The sequence below is a fragment of the Calonectris borealis genome, chromosome Z, assembly GCF_964195595.1.
Source record: "Calonectris borealis chromosome Z, bCalBor7.hap1.2, whole genome shotgun sequence".
Taxonomy (NCBI): Eukaryota; Metazoa; Chordata; class Aves; order Procellariiformes; family Procellariidae; genus Calonectris; species Calonectris borealis.
This window is the reverse complement of record NC_134352.1, coordinates 74,363,084-74,387,819: the sequence shown is the minus strand read 5'-3', so window position 1 is coordinate 74,387,819 and position 24,736 is coordinate 74,363,084. Positions and strand designations below refer to the sequence as shown.

The 24,736-nt window shown below is 40.6% G+C and overlaps 1 protein-coding gene across 1 annotated transcript in view; it reads right to left on the bottom strand.

The window, feature by feature from the left end:
- ADAMTS12 (ADAM metallopeptidase with thrombospondin type 1 motif 12) overlaps window positions 1-24,736 on the bottom strand; it is a 171,946-nt gene that overhangs the window by 106,851 nt on the left and 40,359 nt on the right. The window lies entirely within an intron of this gene.

Here is a 24,736-nt window from a genome sequence, read left to right as displayed (position 1 = left end):
AGCATTTATTTTGCTGCATACATCAAGGTTGCTTTGTACCTCACAAAGGCGTAACAGTCCAAAGGGGAATAGAAAAAATACCTTCTTCCTAATAACCTGAAATTCTGTATACGGAGGCAGAGGTTCCCATATTTGTACAAAGCCACTGAAAGGTCAAAAGTTAATTTGTCAAACATGATGCACTCGAAAGAGCTGCATCTTGTTCTTCTGGTGTTTTGGATCCATCCCCCAGAGAACTAGCCCTGAATAGAAGCTGTTTCATAAGTGCAAAGCGTAATTCTGCTCCTAGCTGCAATTCCACAGTCAGATTACACAACCGATCAGATGGGCTGGACTGTGTGGTCCACCTTCAACTCAGACTACAAACCCACCCAGCCCCCAGGCTTCCAATGGAAGAAATAAGTAGCTTTTCATGAATTATAGCAAGCTATTGTGATCATACAATAGACCTGTGTAACAAAGGCTGTAACACTTCTCATGCTACAACTTCTGTATCAAACTCCCAGCTTTGACTGAACTACAGGGCCTTTGATATCCATCTAGACTACAAGGGTTAGTTTACTCCTCCCTCTGCCATGACCTAAGAGACACATGCAACCGGGCATGGCCTTTGTCCCTTGTGTCTCAGCATTTTTGCAAGGATTGCTAACATTGCAAAACTATTGCATAGCTCTTCCGCTTCAACATATAAAAAGCAATACTAAACCTAAAGCAAAGGATCTACTGACAGCCCACACTGGGGATGTGACAGGAGATTGAGGTATCCCACTCTTACAGCTTTGTTTCCTCTTCACTTTCTTGCTGTGGTCAGTGCAGCCTTCTTAACTTGCTCTGGAGTAGGAAAAAATGCAGCAACACTGTGTTCCTGCAGCTGCTGTATTCAAACTTGCAAGGACAAACAAATTTAAAAAACTTTTTGAAATACTCCAAGGCCTTACAGCTTCCCTGGACAGTTGGGAAAGCCAGTATGAGGGTAAGGCCAAGAGGGAAATCATACAAATGGAGGAAAATCATTCTTAAAAAATAAGCAATCATGGGCTCTATGTAATAGGAGTCCAAAGGCAGCTCAGTGAGATCTCCACACAATGTGCTTCAAAGTCCTCTCTATTCTGATACATCCAATACATCCCACAGCGAACTTGTACAAATAAATAACCGTGACTGTCATTTCACAGAGTTTGCCCAACAGTTCTTAAGAGAAGAAACTCTTTCCTTCCAGTCTTCCAGTGCAAGTCAAAGCTTAAAAGCCAAAGCTTGGCCTTGATTTGAAGTCTTCGTTACACCCATACACAGGCTCAGGACTCAAAGTCACATATGTTTGCTCATCTGGGATTACGGTTACTGCTTGTATGTTTTTTGTTTTTTTAGATAAAAGAAATCAAGACTTGTGATTCTTAAACATGAAATCCAAAAATGCTAAGGTTTCTTTTTAAATTATAAATCAAAGCTACTTTTGATATAGGAGCTGAGACACACTACAAAAGCAATAAATCCCATGTTCAGGTTGGATAAAGATGTCAGGCAAGCATGAATCTATAGAGCAGGAATGCCTATAGAGAGGCTAGACCAGGAAATTGGTAGATGTGGCTCTCCTCCTGCTGCTCAAGGAATCAAAGCACCATCACAAATCTTTGCCCATTCCTTTTCATTCCACAGGATTCAGTCTTCCCTGGACATTATGAAAGTCTCGGTTATTTGACCTTCTTTTCCTGATGTGTTTTTTAACCCAGTTGGAACCAGGAAGAACTAACCATTTTCACTGCAGACCCTGATTTTATAGGGCAGGCTGATTAGTCACTGGGCTATTGTGTTAAAGTTGCACCTGTAAGAAGAAAGGCCAGGCAATCATATAAAAAATCAAGTATATTAGTAGCGATCTCATTTCCCAAGCTGCCCCAGCAATGTTTGCATGTTAAAATTCAGCTCTCCATCCAAGCTGTATGGAGCAGGAGAAAAAAACAAAAATTCATTGTATTTCATACTGCACATGCACACACAGAGATGGCAGTAAAGGTTGTTCAATGAGCCAGCAAACGCCACTACAGAACCTGGCTTCAGACATTCCTACTGATTTTTTATTTTTATTATTGTTTTCTTAACATTATCGTTTTTCAGTATGGAATATCTGTTTTCACAGTCTTACAGCTTTTTTCTATAACAACTCTATCCCAAGCCATCCCTGTTCCAATACAGCCACAAGACCCCCAGCCAGCTGGTATTCTGTGGACAACGTTTGTTAAGTTCAGGAATACGACTATACTGTCCCACCCACCTGCGGCAAAAATCTTGCCAGCCTTCCCCTAGATCTGAGATTGTCCCTCCTGCCCTCTGCAGTAACTGCTTGCCTGCACTAGTTTGTGTACTGTTCTTGTCACTGTAGCGCTCCCCAGGAATATGTGTGGCTACTTGACTCACATCCACTGCATGTGCTTCGTTCTTTATGTTGATAGATAACTGAATATGGACAGAAACACAGTTAGCAGCACCATCCTTCTCTGTGTTGTAATTACTACCTTCCTGCTTGTCTCCTTTTTGCTCTGTGAGGCAAGGTCCCAGAGAAGCCTCCTGCACTTCATGCAGAAAAAGAAATTTTTAATGTCCGTTAATTTCTGGAAGAGGCCATGTCTGTGTGTCAGATCTCCCCTGAAGAAAGCTACCTCAGGCATGTGTAACTTCTACATGATAGCTTTAAAAGCTAAAAAAAACCCTCTTCTTTAAAAGAGGTTGATAACAGCCAGAACTTACATATTTGTTGGCTACAGATTGCTGAATCTTGGGAAGATAAAGGCTGTTCCCACACTCAACATCCAGACTGAAGTCACTGTAGAGCATGAAGAAGTCTGAGGACCTATTTTACCAAGGAGACACTCCAGACTTTGCAGAGTGTCATCAGCTCACAGTTCAACTTGCCACAACAGCTCCTGATACCTTGGGACTATCAGAAAAACTCTACTTACCGAAAAGCAACTAAGCCCGTAGAGCAGCAAAACTAAGCTGGAGCCAGAACTGCTGCCAGCTCAGAATAAAATAAGAGGAGCCCTAGGTATATTTTCAGGTTATGCTCAACTCTTCACGGTTGGCTCGGCAATGCCGCTGAGCACACCCACACAGCCATTTCAGGCATTAGTGCAACGCTGCGTTCCCCCAAACAACTGATGGCATGGAAATACATAAACCAGCTTTGTCACCAGAGAGCACAACTGGACCTGTCAGCGCACTGGCCGAGCACTTCTGAACCACAGACATAGCAGTTCCTCTGGTTTTAGCTCTGACCTCATGGTGACCAACAAAAAACCCTTTTAACCTCAGCCTAAAAAGTGGTTCCTGTGACAGGAGGATGCTTCCTTCACTCCTGTTGCTTCTTGCAGGGTTGAAAAGTATCACTATCATAAATTCAAGGCTACAAGTCAGTAGGCCAGTGTTCTGCATCAAACTCTTGGTTTAACCCAACAAAGCATTTGGGAACAAGGTATCCTTGTGTCTTTCCCATCCCCACCTATTTGTTCCTGCCATCAAATTACGGCCATGAGTCCCTCCACGGTGCAGTCTGAGAGGGAGGAAGGAGGAGCAAGGATACATTGAGCCTTTATTGCCTCTAAACTCATTGTAACATGAGCTGTGCATCTTGATTTAATTTATGGAACAGACCCGATGTTTGCCATGAGACTGAACGTACATTCAGCACTTGGGAATCCTCACTGAAAAACTAAATTGTAAATCATCACTGTTGTGCAAAACTTTCTCCTGTTTTCTGTTGGTCTACAGACTAAAGCCCAGCTCTACTCGCAGTATCTAAAAAATCTGTGAAGAAAAGGCTGGGGTGACACTGCGTTACACTGTGCTTACACAAAAGATCCAGCAGAACATACAGTTTTCCAAGTACTGGGCTTCTAGATAAGGTGACATATTGCAAGTTGTAACAAAGTAATAATTTGCTTCCAAAAGTTCTCATGGATCCTAAATTCTAATAGTGATAGAATTTATTTAAACAAAACTGCCTGCTCTATCTGTAACAAATTCCCCAATAAAGAAAGATATTTATAAGCAATCTTTCCTTTCACTTGAACTTTGTGCTCTGGTAGTTTCTGAAAGAGTTTGAAATTTGGATGAAACCATCATTGCTACAATACAAAATAAGAGAAACGCCATTACATCCTACATGGCATTTTAGTGCTATCTGCACTCTCCCCAGTAAAGAGAGCTGCCTTTATGTGTTCCTTGTTACAGGACAGAGACAAGATATTGTGACCAGGCCAGATCGGCTCTCTCCGAAGGTTCAGTCAGCCTGTTACCAAACACCCCTGAGCACTCCCTCTTCCCTGACAGTTTCAACATATGGATATTCTCTACCCATGTTGCTAGCCTGAAATCAGTGCATGCATTGCTCTATTTATCTTGCAACTGCAGTTCTCGTGGTGCTACAGCATGTGGAGAAAGTAAGCTGGAAGAGAAGACGAAAACAAAAGAAGTAAAATAATCTGAATAGATTGTCTGGTCTGTATTACTACTCCCAGCCACCAGTCCAAGAAGAGATAAGGACTCTTGACACTAGTGTCTTAAATACACCTCTGTAAATGTGGTACAGAAATGTTTTATGTCCTGTGTTATCTGAAGTACCACAAGCTAAAGCAAATTTAGGAGGCTCAGGAACCGTAGACCTTTCTGCACAGATGTATTATGCTCATGACTGCAAAAGTAGCTGAAGAGTGATACGGAAAATGTGCATTACTCCATATCCTCTAAAAATCTGTAAAACACTAGGACATGCTCCACTTTCATTCTCTGCGAATGGCTGCACTGTGCGCCTAAACTTACCAGAGATGGGAAGACAACACAATGTTTAGCTCATGTAAAAGATCAGTTCTGTAACTTGTCTCAAAACTTTCCCCTAATTCTAGTACCATGTAATTTTTTGAATGTCTAAAAACATCTGCCAGTTCCACTTTTGCACTACAACAAGAAGAGGAGCTGATATCCTGGAGAAAACTACTTCTCATGGCTATTCCCAGAAGTAACTGGAAGGTAAGTTAGGCATTTGTATACTTTCTAAATCAAAATCCTTTATCCTTGCATTGTTTATCTTGAAACTATTTTATTTTTGAGTGATTTGCTGTCAGGTAGAGATCATGATTTTCATTCCTGTCCAGAATCATAAAGGAGAGCACACACAAGTTGTACTCTAAGTTATAAATTAAAAAAACCCATCAATTACATGATCTATCAGTTGGAAGCATAAAGACCCTATACATTAGCACTAGTGAATAAAATTATCATGGTTTTAACTCTGAGAAATTTGGTTCCCTCAGAAATAGTCCATTACTGTAAAAAAAGAAATATTTCATATTTCAAATGCTAATCTACTGCGGGAAATTATATTTTTTATGAATTCATTTTCCTGCTTTGTCTTTTTGGCATTAAAAATACACCCTTTATGAAAATGGGTAGGAGAAGCAAATGTGTTATGGAGATACCTGTGTAAATTTATGGGTAAAGACAATTAAGGAAGCCAGAGTGGGAAATGCACCGAGCCTGCCAGTGCTGCTTGGGATGAAGTGACTATAAAAGTTCGCTTCCAGCACGCAGATGTGCTTTCCAACAGCTTCCAGAGACTTCCAGCACTTACTGAACCCACGCTTTGCACTTGCACTTTCATGCTGCCCAGGCTGTACACCAAGAAATGAAATGCTGAGACCAACTGGAAGAAAACACCACCAATATTCACATTAAATGTACTTCAAAGCACTCAGAGCCAGCAAAATTCCCTTTGCTGATTTAGTTTCGCTCTTTAAATCAGTTCTTTTCTGACTCACAAATATAATAGCAAAAATTTTTCATTTAAAGTCCATCAGATTTCAAGCTATGTATACATACAATATATGGGGTTTTTTTAGCAGTATGTAGCATCATCCGCCTTTGAGTGCATTCACACAGCCTCAGAATACACAGAGGAGCGCTGTTATGAAAGCCTAATCAGAAATAAGCCAGCCTTATTACAGACTTTAGTTCTCACCACAGAAAAAATGACTGCAGCCAAGTTTCCCTCATTTAAACTTCTTTATGAAAAGCTACCGTGTAAAATAGTAATAGAAATGGCCAGAAAATACAGGGTGGGGATGGGTGGGAGGGTGGGTGGGTGTTTGTTTGTTTCCCTCAATGCCTATAGGAGAAAAATCTAAAAATCTACCACAGAATTTTTTTCTACATTGTTGTTCTCCCCTCCTTCAAATCTCCCCCTTCACCCCCAAATTCTGACATATTTTGGCCAAATATGTTTCCCAGACAGTATTTGGAAGTGCTGCTACATTACTTAATGGGAGTTTTAGTTCAAGTGCCTCATCATTTTGACAGAAACAGCTCCCTGGACACGTCGCATCTCCCACACTGCATGTTGCTCGCCAGGAGGACATGGTGATCCTGGGACACTTCTGACTCAAAGTTTTCAACGAACTTTTTTGATTTTCAAGAGAAATCTGCATTTTCCAGTGGAAAGCAGATATTTTTCACATATTTCTTTCAGTCAAAAGTTCAGGGGTTTTGTCAAAATATATTTTCTGGCAGAATTTTTTCAATCAATTCCACGTGGGAAGCTGAAGCAGAGTCCTGTGGGGAGGGAAAAGAGCAGCTTTAGCCTTGGCTAAGGTTTTGCACTTGCAATGTTATCCCAGACAGGACAGGCTGGAATTACTGGGTGTATGTCAGGAGAAAAAGGGGGGTGAAAAAAACAACGATTTGCAATCTAAAGCTGTATAACTGACTATGTTGACAATGCGAAAAAATAACATCTGTAGTGAGAACCGTGTGTAACGCACTGAAAGCAGACAGCAGTATTTCTAACAATAGGGCAATGACGGACTCTTAAAACACGGCGAGTTTTTAGAAGTGACGTGAAACAAAAATGAGATGACAAGATGCTGGTTTTACCTTTAAGTACTTTGTTCCAGCTGTTTATTACAACTGTAATGCATGGTAAGAGAAATTCAATTTGAATAGAAGAATCTTCTAATTAAAGAAAAAATTGTGCCGTAGGAAACATGCATTACCAGACAACTTCAGCCACATATAATCAAAATTGAACTGGTGAAGTAAATTATCTGTAACTATTACACATGCTGAGTTTATTTTCCTTTTTCAGCCTATGAGTTAATTGCTTTCCGTGTGTTATATCTTCCCCAAGAACCTTTCTCTTTGAGTTGTCATCTGTTCCTGTTCAGCCGGAACACAAACCCCGTGACATGAGGGTCCAGGTAAAATTTCCACTACTGTCCTCAGCTAGAGCTACAAAAAATGGACCTGCCAGGTCATTGCTCAGGCAGAAAGGAGGAGGCTGAGTATTTGTTGGGTACTGAGAAATTTTACAAGAGACTTTTATGAACACCGCCCACAGAAAAGGACAACATTCTAGCTCTCATTATAGAGTTCTATAGAAAAAAAGCGATGCTTTCACCAGCATTTGGTGAAAAAGATGCCACAGTATTGGAACACAGTTTTAACACAGCTTTGGTCCAAAATTAAAATAGTTTATTTTTAAGATGACAAGGTGAGTGAAAGAACAGGATATTATCGTATCACAAGATTATATACTCTTTTGTCACGCTTGCTACCTTGTAGATTTTAGAAGCTGCCAGAAAACTGCTTAGAGGTGTCAAATGTGCAGTTAGGCCCTGCACACTGTGGGCTCAGAAAGTTCAATCAGACAGAAAAGAGAGGAAAAAAATATCAATGCAAAGCCAGATTTACACCAAGGTGGCAGAAATAAGGTACTAGAGGAGAAAGAAGTGTCTGATATCCTCCAGTTCTCAGGTTCTTACCAGTCAGACTTCAGTCCTGAATACTTCTGAGATAAGGGTCTTCCTGGCCGGGGACATACCCTCAGCAAAGGAGAAAAGTCAAGTTTCTACAGTAATGTCGATCAGCCACCATACAACCACTTACAATACACGATCACTCAGCTGAGAAACTTGGCAGAGAATCATGACTCCAGGTTATGGCATCAGCTTGCTGGTGACCACACTCAACTTTATTTCTTCTTTTCACTGCACTTGAGCAGGATAGATTCGTTCCTCCTCCCACAGTTTAGCAAAGATTGGGACTTGGATGAAGGTTATCTAGGATATGTTTTAAGAAGCTAAGGCATTAAAAATACACCCTTTATGAAAATGGGTAGGAGAAGCAAACATGTCAAACCCTGTGTTCATTTGCTCCTCTGCTGTGCCCCAGAAACAGTTCATTGAGCCATACTGATAGCCAGGAATATAATTTCTATGGATCTCCAACTCACTGTGAGCTTTGTATCTCTTACAGAATCTGAAGTACCCTGCCTAGATTCATTTATACTTGAGGAAATTAGCTGTGAAATCAATCTTCTGTGGGGATTTGAGCATGCTAACATGAAAAACATGTAACCTGGAACACGTAATTTTAAAAGACATCTTTGTTCATACTTTAGGTCATGGCATCCTCCACTATCAATCTTTATTGTCCATCCTAAAAACATTTATTACTTCTTCCAACTATTTTCTGATTATCCTTAGAAGAAGCAGTCCAGGTATCTTATTCATATATTCACTTGTGGATGCCCTCTTGGCCACGGCTATATTTGCACCGTAGAAACATCCCATCTTACTTCTTTTCTTATGATAGAAGATCCACAAATGAAAGATGATAACTGCGTGTCTGTGAAGCTGCTTAGAGCCTCGTTAGTCTCTCTACAGGCTGCTGCTTTCAGATCTCCAGCAGTTCATGAGGAACACGAAGCTGTGTTCCCACATCTCTAACTGTATCACAATGCCCAGCAGCAGTCACTTCATGTTGTCCAAAGGCTCTCCAGAGAGCCTTTCAGCTTCCTTCCACATTCTCATCTTCTACTTTTTGAAATATGTCCCATTTGATTTCCTTAAGCCAGAACTGTCCTCCTTTGCTGCATCTAAAGCTTAGACACACCATTAAATTCCAACAGGGTAAAAATTTATTGCCCATTATAGGAGATTTAGTAACTAGCCATTTTTATAGTCTTAAAATACAGCAAAGATGACATTTAATAAATTTTGCACAACTTCCAGTGCTGGTTATATTAGGCTGAAACAAGCCTGTGTTCGCTACAGGCTGAGCATCCAGCAGGGAAATTGCATGGCACGGCTGACTCTTAATGCGTTAACTCAAACACAGTTTGAACCCTTATTCTATTTACCAGTGTGATTTCCACATTGCAGATGAGAGATGGACTACCAAGGGCTCTCTGAAGCCCAGAGCGCTCCTGAGATCTGGGGCACCTTTTATCAACATTTCCTTTATCGTTCAATTGCTGACAAGTCGTTGTGTCTTTGGAGAAGACAACGTTGCAGCCCTTTGGGCTACTTAGTCTGCCCAAAGCCAGGGAGGTGACACCCCAACTGGGACAGGCTGAGTGGATGGTGCCTAGTCTGTGCCCTGAGCCCACCCACACAGCAAGTTACATCACTCCTGAAGATAAAGCACACCCAGAAGTTTTTCATCCTGCAAAAATCAGCTAGGTCACATGAGGCAATCCATCAAGCAAGGAGTATGAAAAAGTAGTCAATATAGCCTCCAGCTCTACCTCAGAGTGAATCCAATAGCAAGTTAAATCTAAATTAAAAATCAGCAAGTTTTGCTATCCAGCCTAAAGGACACTCTTTGGTGAAAAATAACACAATATTTTTCAGAGTCTTTGACTCTTCTTCTTATCCATGCTTTCTCCCTGTCCCTTCCCCCCTGTTTTTGTACTGGAAGTTTTAATGGCAATGTGCGCTGCAACAAAAAAAAAAAAAAAAAAAAAAAAAAAAAAAGAGCTGTTTCTCCAGGTGCAAGAGGCTTACTTTAACTACAGGCATGAGAGGGTGAGACTCTTGCAAGTTTTGACTTCATTTGGGATCCAAAAACAACTTGGCAAGTGTCACTGTTCTGAAAGAAAACAAAAAGTTTGCCCAATTCCTCCAAAAAACACCTTTAGTTTGGAAGAGTAGGAAAGAGCAACAGCTGTTTTATTCCTGAAAAATACTCTTGGAACGTCTAATTCATATCTTTCTAATTGAACTTGTTCAGAAAGCACTGCATCCAGGGGTCTTACATTTACAAATAGGTTTTTTTCATCTCATTAATATCCGAACAGCCCCTCATGAAAATGAAAATAAACACTGTAAAAATGGTTTGTACTACTCAGCATTTGAAATCCCCTCTGAGACTTTTGATAGCAGGATGAGAAGTTCTAAAGCTTTGATTTGGAAGACAGTAAACTTTTACAGTTTGCAAAGCAGATGAAGTTCGATGATTTAAAGCCTACGTAACACTGAAGAGTAAAGATTTAAACACCAGATTGGTAAGAGGTTCCTTGCCTAAACTGTGCTTTCTATTAACAGTAAAAACACAAGCAAGAGGATCCACAGAGCAGACATGATCTCTAATCCTGGAGACAGAAAGCACCATGGCTGTTTTGGCTTCCTGCTCACTTACATTCTAAAACTAATTGCAAGGTAGTGAGCATGACAATGTTAACACTGCAGAGCTCAAACATTATTAGAGAATAACTAAATGCAAATATTTGATCAAATGACAAGTGGCATTGTTTCTATTGACAAGTACTGTTTGTATTTCTGTGACCCACAGGAACCCTAGTCAACAGCCAGAAAAGCAGAGATACAAATGATGACAGCTGCCACAACGTGTGCAGATAGATGGAAGAAAGCACAATTATCCCATTTTCCAGTGGATGAAATCCTGGCAGGAGCTTTACTTCCTCAAGAGCAGAGCAAGGGAAGGTCACAGTGCAACTTCTTCCGCTCCACAGAAATTATTTTGCTTGAAGAAACAGAAGTCTGTGGGGAAAAGCAACATCAGACTGGACCACGCTGACCCATCTGCTGACGCTTTCTCTTAGCTTCATTCCGTCCAGCCCAAAAGGAAGCAAAGATGTCAAGAGCAGACGGCATATTTTAGTCTGCAGTTGTGATCATAGGTGTGTTGGGGGAGAAGACTTCTGCAGTTCTTTTCTCCAAACTCATGAAGCCTCTGGCTGCGCACCACAGATGGGACTTACGAATGAATTTCAGCATGCCTAGCAAGGGTCATGCCACCACTTATCATGAAAGTGTCACATCAAGGTGACCTAAAAGGCAGCCCGTACCGATGTCCTCAGTCTCTCCTTCACTTACCATTTATGCTTCCAATGCCCTTCTAAAGGGTGACTTCCCCACACCGAAGGATAACATCAGCAGCAGTGTGACATGGAGCTTCAGCTCAGTGCCTACAGGAGGAATCATGGCTTCTGCTCAGCAACTGCAGCTTGAAACACGCTGCCCTTGTTTCCGTGGGTGGTATGAGAAAACAGCGGCTCCGTTTGCTCTGCACAGCCTTGCAACAGGCTGCAAGCCATGCTCAAGCTGCAGCTTGCTATGCTATCACTGAGGAGGAATGAAGGGGGAGGGAGCTTATCAAAACCAAATACCTTTCAAAACAGGAAAATTCAGTCCCCAGTTGAGGGCAGCTGTGGCACATTAAGATATCAGTGTCAAGTGAGTGACACACTACACTGTAAAGGTTATTTTGCATCACAGCCAGTGGCTGTGTTGAAAAAGGATTGAGAGTAAGAACTGGGATGTGGAAGGAGAGGGGAGAAGTAGTGAAATGAAACCGTAAGAACAAGGTTCAAACCGAGTCCCAGAACTTGGAGGACGAAGTGCAGTCTCTAGTACACCACTGATGCTTAGCACATGGCAGTCTGGGAACCAGCACGATGATAACTGGCAATCACAACCGAAGTGCTAAACTGGCCTGAGGCAAATCACATGCCACTCATTTGATTTTCCCTGTTATTTCTGTCTGCCTGAGAAAGAAGAATGAAGTGATTTTATGACTGCCTCTGGCAGACCACCATAAATGTTTTGGTTAAATCTAGTACAAGTCCCAGCTCCCATGCATACCAAAGCTGAAGGCTGATCAGATTCAGCATGGGGTTCAGGTCAGTTTAAAAGTATAAAGCACTTAAGTTAGCTCTGAACTTGATTTAAATCCCTCCTTGAAGCTTGAATTCTGACTGAAACCCATTTCTGTTGGTATGAAAGGTAAGTGCACACACTGATATATCATCAAAATTACCTGCACGTGTGAGGTGGCTATGGCAGAAAATTAACAACTCTCTCAGAGGTGAAGAGAAATGACCTATACTTTGAAATTCAAGTTGTGCGAAAAAGACCCCCCAGTAAGAACAAAAGTCTGCAAGCCAAACAAATACTCTTCAACCTACTCACGGTCCAGTTTCAGCTCAAAACTTGGCAGGACGTATACTCAATAAGAACCAAATGAAATTTGGTACAAAACCAATAACTGAGTAAACTACTTACACTAAGACTGGCATAAAATCTCTGCTAATTCCAAGGCCCTCCCTGCTAGGAGCTAAATCTGATGAAATGCCAACTATCTTCTCTAAGGTGCTGAATACTTCAAGGTTCTCCTGAAGCTGGTGGGAAATCAACAAGTTCAATGCTCTCCAGAGCCAGGCCCTGTATAATGAGCACCTGAAAAGGCTGGAAAAGAGACAACATGGGGAAGCAGCAAGCGGCACAAAGAAACTGGAGAATTTCTGCCTGTTTGCTGTCTGCCCTAGCACAAGAGGTAACGAGCTTCAAAAGAAGCTGGCAGGCAATAAAAAATTTTCTCACCCAAGCTGAAGGAGCATTTGCCACAGAAAATTGCCAATGGGATATGTTTTAGAGAGGTTCCAGAAGTGGCTGGATAAATCCATGTAGGGAAATTAGTCCCGCATTTTTAAATAGAAAAATACCACCTACAGCTCAGAAACAGACAGCACATCAAGGAGATGCCCCTATTTTCCAGCCCTGTTCTTACACCTGTCCCCAGGAATCTGCTGTTGACCGTTATTTCCTTCTGAAAGTCAGCGGCATACTCAACAAAGCCAAGGGTCTGGCAACTTAACACCCTCCACCAACACGAAAATCACAATCTGCTGCTCAGGTGCTGCCTCTGTAGGAGCTTTTTCAGTAGAAAAATAGGCTTAGCCTTCTTGGTTGCTTTTGCAGCCCTAGGGGCTTGTTCCTATTGGGCCTTTCACGCTCCAAGTTTCTATTTTCTTTTGGCCGTAACACCAGTCCAAGGTGCCCTTCTGGGACTTCACAGCAGGGCATGTGCACTCCTTTCTATCTCTTTAGATTAGCCTTTCTTGTCCCGGACTGACTATGGGGCAGGCTGGACTTTTGGACTGACCTTGTACTGCCATAGGTCTTTAATTCTTCATGCAAGCAGCAACCGCTTCCTTTAAAAAGTGCTTCTTTTCCAAACTCTTCTTGGGGATACTCTTTTGTCTGCTTGCAAAAACAGAATGTCTTAATTATGCAGCTCACCCATGGAGATCAAAGGGATAGATTTCAGTCTAAAAATGATAAATTTAGGATTTTGATTGTTAAGTGTTTTGATACGCATGTGTTTGTTTCTTTGGTAGAATATTTCTGTAAAAAATTAGGTTTTGCCTGTTGAAAAAGCTATTGTTTTTATTTGAAACTGACAGAAGAATTAGACTTTCCATCAAAATAATTCTTTGTTTAACTGCAAAGAGATTGCTTTTACTATTTTGGAAATACAACACTGTTCATAATAAAAGCGTTTAATTTTGTCTTGCTTAAAAGCAGCAGTCAGCCTTTTAGGTTTGAATGTGGTATTCCACAGCACAAAAGAAAAAAAAAGACAATATAGAGAAGAACTGGGCTATTTCTCTGAAAAAAAAAAATTGCAGTAAAACATTTCTTTGGAACCAGGCAGGTGAGGAAAAGTATTTTGCTATTGTAAAAGGACTCTCCTTCTTTCTCTTAAAGCTCTGCTGTCACCTCTTCTTTTACTCACAGGATGTTAAAGTTTTGTCTTTAAAATTGGCATGTTTTGAAATCCTCATAATGTACCTTCAGGAATTCAGAAATTATGAAAATCCCTTTTAACTTAAAAAAAGGAACAGATGTTCAGCATTTCTAAGAATTCAGCAATTTGTTTCTTTAGGGTGTATAATACTTTTTATGCGAAACTGATACAGTGATATGTAGGAAAATATGCAAAAGAGTAAAACAATACTTTTTGTACAGATCAGAGAGATGTTGTCTGCAGATGAAACACCCTCCTGAAGACATGCTCATAGTTCTGTAGAACAAAATATTTTACCGAAAAAGTTTACTCAAACCTAAAAGATACTAAGTATCTTCAGCTCCTACTCAGCATGATTCTTGCTAGTCTAAGAATACTGAAATTTCAAAAATTTAGTAACAATGGAAAGAAACAGAAGATAATAAAGACTAGATCGTGTGTAGTCCTGACAAAACTCCAATAGACTTAAGAGTTCTTTAAAAGAGAGTATATTTGACTCATAAACCTCTAATAAGCTTTTGCATGGTCAGGGGACTGTTTAGAAACAAATTTAGGAAGGAAGCCAGGACTGAATCATTGATAATTCACCCCTCACAGAGGTGAACTTACAAAAATATTATGTACAATAAGCAATTCATTCTGCTTTCACTATTAGCCAGAGTTGCACATCTAAATACCAGAATTTTACTGCAGAAATCTTTACAACTGAAAGATGAGACTGTGGTTTTTTGAGAGACATTTTCAAAACCAGGATTTTTGTACAGAATGATGCCATATCATGACAGAGGCACTGAAGCACTAGAAATGGAAATGCTATCATTGAAAAACAATGTTTTTGCACCAGCCAAGCAAAAGCTATTTTTGTTCCTCCCAAAAACAATTCAGGTGAGATTTCCTCAACTTGATATGTTCCTTTGTCAGTGCTACGTCTTTTTTCCTTCTTTTCTCTGACAATGAAATCCAGAAAACACACACTGAACCAAATACATCCCTGGCTCAACCTCATTGGTTTATTTGCAGAAGGAATGGATCTGACGGCCTACATCACAACAAACTATGTGCGGATTCCAAAGGCAATGAATAATCCCCTCTAGGCTCAGATGCAAAACACATGCATTGTTCCCATCCCTTTTTTCGCTACTTTAAAATATGTTTGACCTTACTCTATGCTCAGTATTCGACACATGGCAGCACTTACAGATCCTCAACAGGCATTTTGTAAAGGAAGACTTTCAAGGCAGGTTCTGCCAGAGCTGAGCTGGAAACACAGAGGTGGTTTAGCAGAACTTGCTGTTAAAAATCACTTTCAGCAGGCTTCTTTCCCCAGCACTGCTGGGCATTTTCCAAGAGCTACACCACCTACTCCTAGTCCAGGAGGCACGTTCTCCTTTCCTTCCACAGACTGGCTCATCCCCCCAAAACCAGCTGTTGTTTGGCAGCACATCTCTGGATTCTGCCCGATTTTCTTCAAAATGTCAAGACTCGCACGTGCCTTGTTACAGCCTCAACAGGTCTGCCCAGTGCTGCTGAGATGGCAACAGCTCCCCTTCCACTGTGACTGACCATCCAGTATCCAGCTTCCCTCCTCCTTAGGCTCTAGACTTCCCTATGAAGTTACTGCCCAAACTGTCCAAACACCCGTGTTTAGCTTCCCCATATAATCTGATTTGATTAATTTGGCACAGCCTTTGATTACCTTTCATTGAGAAGCATTTGAGAATATTTAAAGTCAAGAGATGTGCGCAGTTACTGAACAAGCTCTGGTTTTATCTTCAGTCTCCTTAGTTTTCAGACAGTCTTTTCAGAAGGGTTTTTTCCATAGTTCGAGCCTCAGCAATTATTTTGTGAGGCTCCAGGGAAGCAGTTGGGATTTTCTTGTCTGCTGTCCTTAAACAATAATCCTGCTCATTCAGGAAGACTGTAACACAGATGCAGAAATAAAAGATTAACTCTAGCTCCACCATTTGAAATCATGTCCAGCTCTCAGTCACAGCAGTGTAAAGTGCAGAAAGCAAGCAAATGAAGCATAAGCAAAGGATGCAGTTACACACACACACACAGAGTAAAATCAAGCACACATGAAACACAAGAATTGTAACAAAGACCTCAGTTGGATCCCTGCAATTCTAGAGAAGAAGGTTTGAGCAATTGTGTACTACAGCTGGACTAGATCTGAGAAGAGAACTCTTAGCACAGGAATTTTTTAATTAATTCTTAACTTACAACAAGCCAGCTGATCTTTGTCTCATTCTATTGGCAATGCATAAACAAAAATAAGTGAGTTTAACTAAATTTGCAGTCCTCCAGGCGGGACATTTGTTAAATATATATATATATTTGTTAGCCTTTTTCAAACTGTAGATAAATCATTTTCCTCTACAGCCATGAGTCCTTTAGAAGTATCATACTCCAGCTTGCTGCAAGCATGCGTGCCTGTGTATGAGAAAGAGAGACAGAGAGAGAAGTTCAGAGTATCTGAGTCCATTTTATTGATCTTCTGCTATGGATCCTTCAGATATAAGGGGTCCACAAGGATTTTTGGACAATACAGCATAAGCCACAACTCTGAATTATCTGTAAGAATAACAGCCAACAAACAGCAGATTCTGGCCTGCTGACACTAATACCCAGCGGCAAACACTGCCTCGCTGGTGACACACACCATCTGCAAGTTTTAGGACTACTCACAGAATTGCTGGGATTTGCCAGTTGGGTTTCAGAACTGACAGGCTGGAAAAACCCTCAGGATCAAACAGAAAGCTCCATTCCCTTTATTGAAAGAAAAAGGTAGAACACCAAGATGTATATCGAACGAACCGTTTCCCAAGAGAAAATATCCCTTTCCAGCCTGCGCTCATTCTGCTGCCTTTTGTTCTACACTCACACAGCAATGAATAAATTTTTGGTGATGTTTATGCAGAACCTAGCACAATGCCTGTGACTCAGACACACAGAACTACTGCCATGTGAATTATTACTCTTGATGCTAATAACAATAAAAATGAGTAATACCCAACAGGAGTAAAATTTATTTTACTGTTTGGGCTCCGTATAGAGATAGGGCTTGAAAAAACATCTGACAAACAATACCATGTACACTCATTTGCCACAATGGGGTGCATGTGTGTGTTTACAGACCTCCCTCAGAGTCTCAGCAACACAAAACATCTGTGTTACAGCCAAAGCTGCAAGATGTCATGGGCCCTGCTTTATCTCTTGAGGTACCCAGCAAACGCTTTGTATGGTGGCCAAGACACTGTTCATCATAAAAGCATGCTTCCTATGAATCTCTACGACTAGCCACCAATTAAGTGATTTTTTTTTTTTTTAAAATGCCTGACAGACTCCAGAATCTGTTAAACATACAGTAAATACAGAGGAATCAGAAGCATACCAGAAAGCCAATATATAACAGAGACAATTGTCTGAAGTTTGTCTGTTTGTACTTCTTCAGTCACACTGACCCAGGACACTTCTGATCCTCCAAGAATAGCAATGTATTAGCCTTCTTTCAAACTGCAACAAGGTCTGGAAGGTAAACTTTTTCATTTATATTGCTTTATTTTGCAACATTTACTACTTTTCAAACACAATTTTCATATTCCCAGAAAAGCTTCAAAATCTCTGTGCTGCAAGTTAAATACAATCTTTTCCTGGGTAATTGACATCAGGCATGTCTGCAAAGAGTGAAAGAATAAGGATTTCATCACAGATCCCATGGTTTGATTTCTAATAAGAAAGCCCAAAAAGAAACAGAAATCTGCAAGCAGAAGTGCAAAATGCACATGAGAAGTGCATTTGGATTAATTTCCATCAGATCTTTATCCAAATTCAGACCTGTCCACTTAGACCACAGCATGCTCCTGCCAACATCTGGAATTCAGAAAACACATTTATTTAGTAAATGTAATTCGCCATCAAAGACGAACATCATATGTTTTACAATGTTTGGAGGAGCCCATGGAAAACTTTATGGTCAAAGATCTTGCTGTAAAAAAAACCTACAGTATTTTCATTCCACTATTCAGATGAGTCCTGCTTTCAACTGCTTCTTAATAAAAACCAGATTCCTGGTGGTGCAACTGCCCTCCTGCCAGTCCTTCCACCTGCATTGCCTGTCTTAGTTGTCCATTTGGACATGACCAAACAAGCGAAAAGGTGTGGGCAAAGTCAATGCTATTGCCATCACGTGTGTGTTTCCTAGGCAGGAATTAAGTAACAAAATTCGTGATTCTGCTCAACTAGCTTTGAAGGTCACTGTAGCACAATTCTACCTCTGAGTTTGCCACCCAAGAATCAACTTTAAAACACCTGCTGAGCTAATTCTCAATCAAGGGAAAAAATAGTTTGGAAGGACAAGGACTGATTCTGAGAGCTGACAGCCTGATGTGGTAGAGCTGTGAAAACCTTCACAGAAGAAGGGGTGTAGGCATCAGGGTGATCTCAGGTGTTGTTCAGGCAGGTCACCTCATGACAACAAAGATCTGATGGGGGGCAGATCTGGACTCTTTGGTGGGACAGACTTCACTGCAGAGGCTCTACTGTGCTCTTCAGGCAGATATTCTGGACATCCTTAAATCTCAGGTGAACTCCCCAAATGCTTCTGGAGTCAGTGCTGTGTGTGGGATCCCAGACTGAATTGCTGTGGGGTGGAAGAAGTTGAGTAGAGCTGGATAGGAGGCAGAAGCTTTCTAAAAGGCCAATGCTTAAGCCATGTTAGTGCAAGAAATATCCATAAACTCTTCTTTCCTTTCTTCATGTTTACCTTGCTCCTTCTAAAACTGAACTTTGCTGAATGATACAGCTGCTTTAGCAGAACTCAGCCTCCTCCCCAGTGAGACACCAAAGCGTCTTTGAAGATTCAGAGATTTGAAGGGATGGGAACAGTCAAGCCCACACAGAGGGCTGGGGAGCAGAAAGGGCTACACACAGTCCTGGAGCTCATGTGAAGTTCTGCTGCTTGTTCCCAGAAGCAAACCCAGCAAGGGTTTTGCAAGCTCTGGTGAATAGACAAGCCCATGGTTCACATATCATTGTGTAGCACTGGAGAGCAGCAGGATGTTTTGACAGGAAGGTCTTTTGCTTGCCACAGGCTACAATCTCCTGGCTTAATGTCACAGCACAGCAGTATTGACTGGAATTAACACTACTACTTTGACAATGTCACCAGAGTCTTTGATCTCATGTTTAAATCACACAAACAACTCTGAATTGTGCTGTTTTTTATAACTTTGTCTGCGGCAAGAGACACGTATCTCCAGAGGATGACTGAAACCATGGGCTACAGAAAGAGCACAGATTAAGGAGGTACCTAATTTAAAATCTCAGTTAAGCAGGTGGGAAGACTCTAGATCAAGGTATTCAGGGTAACATTGGGTGGTAAAAGGAACAGGAATTAGCAGAGGTAGGCAGCAGAAATCAAAACTGACACTGAACTGTTAGCATTGCCTAATTTATTCTGTATTTCTAACTGGCTTGAGCTAAGATCTTTCAGCAAGGCCAATGGAACACAGTAACCATGTAACACTGCTGCCCTGACATCTCCCATGAATATGGAGAGACATAACTGGTAACATAAGCAGGGGATTTAAGCAGGCAGGATTTGACGGTAAAGATCAAAGGTTTTTCTCCGATCTTTTGAGCAACTACTGAGCCTCACAAGCATAACTTTCTCAAGCCTTCTGAGTTTGAGAGCATGATTTAAGAGACACTTGACACATTGAGATCCAATGATGACTCAAGACAGAAAAACAATTTAGCTTGCTAGAGAAAGTTCTCTGAAAATGTTTTTTTGGGTTTTTTTTTTGTTGTTGTTGGTGGTGGTTTGGTTTTGGTTTGTTTGTTGTTTTTTTAAAGTACTGGATTCAGCCAATAGCCAGGAGGAAAAATAGTTTCAAACCCTTTCATGGTAACTTGATGCACCAGTACCGAGTCACTTGCACCTATCACCTAAATCACAAAGGTTCGAGCAAAGGACAGTCCTCGTCTGCTTGAACTAGAAAGGAGTAGCTTTCCTCCCCAGACAATGACAGCTAGGCCAATCTGCCTGTGGGTGGTTTAATTAAAGATCTGTAATCTCCTGGCATTGACTAGCCATGTTTCCCCATCCCTATTCTTCACTGATAAATCACTTGTTACCATCGCGATCAGAAGCATTTGCTTTCTGTCTGAGGGAAAAACACTATTCTCTTTTAATTGGCAACATACAGAATGCAGTACTGGAAGTGCCTTTTTTTATTCTGACTTATGTAAGTCAGGCTGACTTGCATTTTGATGCAATATGTGCAGTAATGAATAACAGTACAGAGTTAAAATAAAATCGATTACTCATATGCTGCATTACCAAGCTTCTAGTAATGACCTGAAACAGAAGGCAATTCAAAAAAACAAGAACAGCATGAAGAGTCACTACGTATAGCACTACAGCAGGAGGAACAAGTATATTTCCCAGTACCAGCTGGCCATTAGTTCAAATCCTGACCAAACACACTTATGGAGTTACTGCGCAGTAATGATCTCGTTTATGCTCTGATTCTTGTCTAAACTATGCTTTCTGGGAGTTTAATGTAAATCTAGTAGAGTACAAAAATTCACGAGTGGGAACTAGACTGTAGTGAATGGAAGAGTGACTGAGAAGACTCCTAACAAGACTCAGAGGGTCAGTGATCCCAAGCTGAAACACAAGACACAAACACAAGTTTAAAAAGCAAGAGAGGAATCAGATTGCTGGTTGTGAAAGGAAAGGGACTCATGCTGCCCACAGTATTGCAGCAAGATGACTGCAGAGTCTTCAGAAGCGTCTCTGAAGTAACGCAGAAGATCCTATTCACAGAGCCAATGAGCATCTACGGATTTTGTGACTACATATTAATTGCTTACAGAACTGCTACCAATTAAACTCTTACTTTAATCGTGTAAACCAATGTTTACTTTAGTCCTACATTAGGGGACAGGCCACATATTAACTTACTTTTTAAGGAGACTTTTCATTATTGTTTTTATCCCTTTAGATTCTTTCCCTGCCCCACAGTGTCTTGTCTCTGGCATTGTGTGACTGGCAAAGCTGGTAAAAATGAATCCCCCATATTAAACTTATTCTTACAAGCTGAAACAAACAAACAAAAAAATTACCCGCCCAGTGCTGGGTAGATTGGACCCAATGAACTCCACCCATAACTTAGTATTTTTCAAGGCCAAAATCAAACTCCAGACGTGGCATTCATCTGACCAAATGTAAATATATATCTCTAAGCTCTAAGCTCTAAGTCCTCAGGATCTCTTTCAAAATCAGTGAAGAATAGGCAGCTCATCTGAACCATCAATCTTGGGACGAGTTAAACTGCATCCAAGAAAGTGTCCTAGAAGTGTCCTCTTCATTGGCCCTGGACAAGCTGAGAAGTGAACACCTATACATGAGCCATTCATGTTTGGTCAGATACATCTCATTTACAGTGACCTGAGATACCATTAGACTATTCTGTGTCCACTTAACACTTTTCTCCCTGCCACACTGGGGAATACCAAATAGCTATACTCATTTGTAAAAAGCTGACTGCTGCTAAGTCTGTACTGCTGTGTGAAGTTCAGACACCTGCTGCGTAACATCTTCATCTAAGTCATGTAAAATTCAGCATGTGTACCTAACACTGCAGCCCAACAAGCAGTACTGAGGATATTCTCCACTGCATAGGGATATTTCTAGCTACCACATAAAGGAAGGATAGAGATTCTGGAATATTTTTAATTTCTGAATTATGATCATTTGCAGTAAGTCCTCACCTGTCCAACTAATAAAACATTTAAAGCTGTAAAGCACTGGAAGCAAAATACAACAAGCGTTTCATTTAGAAGCACATGCCTAAATTTTCTCATTAATTTACATAGCCAAATCTCTTTCCAGCTGTGGAAAATTTTTTCCCCAGCTTTCTGATCTTTTTGTTTTCCTTTTTTAATCTAGGCTTTTATGATTTTATTCTTTTGATTTATTTATTTTTGATAATCATTTAATAATATTGAAGTTACAGTGGCAATATCAGTAAATAAAATACTGGACCAGTCAGTGGATCCCCTGCATGGTTCTTATGCTTCTGTGTAAATTTTTGCTGCTATGAATGCCATTACTCAGAAAATACTACCTCCCTCCACTGTCTTTATTCCTATACCTCATGAAGCAGACCTACAAGAGATTCAATTCTTCCATCCCATTCCAATCCACCTGAATTACAGTGCTCATTATCATTAGCAAATTGTAGCAATAATGAAGTAAAAAATAACAAAGCAGTTTGTAAAAATGACACTCCATAAACACTGAAAGACGTTACCCCTGACACAATATCATTTAATCAGTATTATTTTTACTAATTCATATAGATGATGCTTATTATACATTCCCTCTTGGATCTCTATATTGCACAGTGATGGGAAAGCTAGTTTAGAGCAGAGTGCTACATATACTGTATCAGTTCCCAAAGCGTAATAAACAGGACCCCATAAAGCAAATAAAGTCAGGAAACACTACCACTTCAGACCATTTGGTTTTTTAAAGCTAGATTCTTGCCATTATAGATGTGAAAGACTTGTGAAAACACAGCCAGAGTCTACATATGAACCTTTACATTTGCTTGAGGTTGCAGGAAGCCTAAAACAAGAGCTCTGAGATAAATCCTACTTTGTTTTCAAATAGTGTTACCTCAGATACCAAGAAGAATACAATAGCCTTGTGAAGCCTGTCCTTCTTCAAAGCACACACAGACGAAGAGGAATTCAGTCATGAAGAACTCTGCCCATCCTTTCCAAAGCAAGTGTAGCCTCTGTTCAAGAGCCAGGTTTAAAGAGTACAGCTCTTGTCAATTGGGCCCAGGACAGGCGCATTTAAAAAAGGGGCCAATCCTTAATTTTATGTGGGTGGAAAAGACAAGCACATTCTCCCCCCAAAGAATAATGCCAATAATGCTGTTATATACTGTGTGGCAGATAAAAATCATTCTGCTCTGATGTAGTCATTTCTAAAGTGCTATAAAAGATATTTTGGAGCTCAGCACCACTTCCCCGAAGCCTTGCTTGCAAGTCCTTATTGTCCTGCAGAATCCCTTCCTAGACAGCTGTAGCAGCAGCCAGAACTGCTTGTTTATTTATGCCCTTGGAGCTCTCTCCCTCACCCTTTGCTCATGCTCCCTACCTGGTTTCCAGTAATTGCAAACTGGAGTTAGCAAGCAGCAGCTAAATTGGGATTACCCTAGTGCCACACATACTGCTGTGTATGCCTTGAATTTCTGGCTGCTCCTGGAGCAGAAGTGCTAATTAGACAAATGGGACCTTTGCTGGCTAGTTAGGAATCCTGTACTGGTTTTCAAAAAGCAACATGGGTAAAACTGTACACAGACATAGTGACAAGGTCTTTACTGCCAGTTACATGCAACAGACTTTTTACAATACTACCTACATTCTTCCCCTAATTCCACCAGCTCTATTAGTCTAAATAGTGAGCCTTCATCTGAAAATAGCGTTAGTTTTAATCCAAATTACATCAGCTTTGCTCAGTCAGCAACAACTTCACAGGCTGGTGCTGCAAGATACTAGAAGAACATTAGAAACTCTATTAAAATGAAGTGTAGTTTGTCCAAACAATTAAATGCTAGCTAACCATCAGAGCGCATTTATGTGCTAATAACCATGTTCATATTCCAAATTCCAGTCCCCATGTGTAATCATTCCAACAAAATTGCAACTGATTGCAGCTATACCTAATATGGCATTGAGCTCCAGATTTTGGACCATGGCACTATGCTATGGGCTATTTCTGAATAAAATCTGTCTCATCAGCCAAGTTACAAAACCAACAGAAAAAGCAGTGGCACATTCCACTTCAGTTTATGCAATAACTCCAATGCAACAGTTTCTCAAGTCCTGTGCAAGTCCTTTACTAACATTTTTAAAATATCAATATACAACTCATAGGTAACAAACGACCTAGCTGTTAAGGGCTTGGCAAAAGCCAAATTTTTGACTTGACTCTCCCAAAGAGGACTCTCCTCAAGAAAAAAACAAGTAACTGCTGTCTGATTCTCCTGCTTATGTCTAGTGGTGCAGCTACAGGACAACGGGCAAAGACAAATTCTCCTTCATTTCTGCTGCTCTACCCTTTTATAGCAACTCACCATATTTTAGAAAGAGGGAAAGAAAGAAGTTGCATGATTAGACCACCATTTGTTTCTATCTGCGAGCATATGCTGGAAAAGAATAAACGACCTATTCTTAAAGCAATCTTTGATAATTTAATTCTAGCACTGCATCTGTTATACCATTCTTATTTGATGTTGGGCACACCACCAACACAAAACCTCATAAGTGACTCCTGATAATATATGACTTTTTTTTTTTTTTTGGATATCTAACCTGCAACGAAAGCTGGCAGGAGCTGAACGTAGAAAAACTTGTGATTTTATGTTCCTAGGGAAAGTATAAATGAACTTTCTGATACTTTATAACAGTATCTCAAAGCAGTGAACACATCTGATTTTAATCTCTCTGTACTCAGAATCACCTTAGCCACTTTAGCTTTGTGAAAAATACATGCATTTTTGTGAAAGTCACACTGACGAGTGCAGAGAAACTCAGGAAGAACTCATAAGTTTGTTCTCAAAATAAAAAACATGTTCTCATTAAACAAAACACGGGTCTACACAGCAAGCAATGAAAAACAGCTGAAATGGAAACAATTAAGTGTCATTAGGAACACTTGAAAGGAATCAATACAAAAAGCATTTATGACTAAGTCTTTTCAAGATCTCATACCACATGCACCCCTTATTCCATACTTGAGGTTGTAACGGCAACACTGCAGCAGGCATTTCTCAAC